The 1859-nt window shown below is 47.7% G+C and overlaps 1 pseudogene; it reads left to right on the forward strand.

Moving 5' to 3' along the window:
* The first annotated feature begins 372 nt into the window (after positions 1-372).
* LOC124023320 lies at positions 373-1630 on the forward strand (annotated as a pseudogene).
* Positions 1631-1859: the final 229 nt, after the last annotated feature.

Raw genomic sequence — 1859 nt, forward strand, 5'->3', positions numbered from 1 at the left:
GAGAGAGTGTTGTGAATGCTGCTAAGTCGAATTGCTTTCAACTTATTTATTGAATTGCAGAATAGCAGGCTTGGCACATTATGTTATATCGTTCGTTTGGACCATGGAGCAGTTCAACACGGACCGTTATAATGTGAGTCCTGAATCTCTCTGGATGTTTGGGCAAGCTAGTCAAGTTGGCTACATTCTTGTCGCCCTGTGTAGCTGGCCAGAACATTGTGATTGTGTGCTGCTGGAGCGTTTAGGCTACAAAGCAAGAAAGTGTCTGCTTCTTTTGTCATACAGGCAGATGAAACACTGAAGATGAACCCGCTAATAGCATAAAGAAATGTAAGGTCCGGGTGCATCTTCAATCCCCTAACTTACCAGGAAGGTAGTCTACTCTTTAAGTGCTGGAAGATAGCCACTGTTCACCATAACTATTGACAAGGGGAGAAGTAAATGATCATTATACATCGCCCACATGCGCTGGATCAATCGTCGGCTTGGGGAAAGGAATCAGAAGGTGGTGGACGTGTTGAGCGCAAAACCCTTCCTGGCTGGAGGAAGATGGCGCAGCCGTTCAATTGGAAGTAGTGGCGAGAGGAGTGAAACTTCATCGGGGCTCGTTGGATTTACTAGACATCTCGACCCTGATCGAAGGACACATGCAGGCCAAAAAACGGTACTTAATTCTGTCCTCCGCCGGTGCGTGTCTCATTCTGTTGTTGTACTGTGGAGGGATGCAAACCCCGCTATCCAGAAGCAACAACCGGCGTGATGACCGCAGCATCGATGGACACCACGGGAGTCCCCAGTGGCACCACTTCTCTGGGTCCCTGCAGCCGTTCAGCCCCTGGGACCAAATGGAGACCGAGGAGTACAACGTTCACATATCGCCACGACAGAAGAGGGATGTCATTTCGGGAGTTTATAACGGGAAACGTTGCCGGATGGACTCCTGCTTTGATTTTTCCTTGTGCAAAACCAACGGATTTAAAGTTTACGTTTACCCGCAACAGAAAGGAGAGAAGATGTCCGAGAGTTATCAGAATATTTTATCTTCCATTGAAGCTTCCAGGTTCTATACGTCTGACCCGGGACAGGCTTGTCTGTTTGTCCTGAGTTTGGACACTCTAGACAGGGACATTCTGTCTCCGCAGTATGTTCACAACCTCAGAACTAAAGTCCAGAACTTGCATCTGTGGAATAACGGAAAGAATCACCTCATCTTCAACCTCTATTCGGGAACTTGGCCCGACTACACGGAAGATCTGGGCTTCGACTTTGGACAGGCCATGCTAGCCAAGGCAAGCATAGGCACAGAGAACTTCAGACCCAATTTCGATGTCTCCATCCCTCTTTTTGGGAAAGACCACCCCAGCGCCGGAGGAGAGGGGCTATTTAAAATACAACTCTATCCCACCGTACAGGAAATACATGCTTGTGTTCAAAGGGAAACGATACCTCACTGGAATCGGATCAGACACGAGGAATGCATTATATCACGTCCATAACTCTGAGGACGTGGTGCTGCTCACCACATGTAAACACGGGAGAGACTGGCAGAAGCACAAGGATGCCCGCTGTGACCTCGACAACGCCGAATATGACCAGTAAGTACATGACCATTGTCATGGTCCTGTATAGAGAGAGGTCTGTTGTCGTTTTTAGATTTTTCAGTTACTTGTGAGGGTGGCAGTGTGACATCACTCACCAGCCTTGATGTGTGGCTGGCTTGGGACACATCAATGGATCAGTGTTGTCTGAGGTTGTTCGGACCCAAGGGAATTCATTAACTCAGTCGATATATTGAAACAAACCTCATTAATAGAATGGAATAACAGTGGTACTGCCCAGTGTGTTTATAACAGTGGTAC

The sequence above is a fragment of the Oncorhynchus gorbuscha genome, unplaced genomic scaffold (assembly GCF_021184085.1).
Source record: "Oncorhynchus gorbuscha isolate QuinsamMale2020 ecotype Even-year unplaced genomic scaffold, OgorEven_v1.0 Un_scaffold_1585, whole genome shotgun sequence".
NCBI lineage: Eukaryota > Metazoa > Chordata > Actinopteri > Salmoniformes > Salmonidae > Oncorhynchus > Oncorhynchus gorbuscha.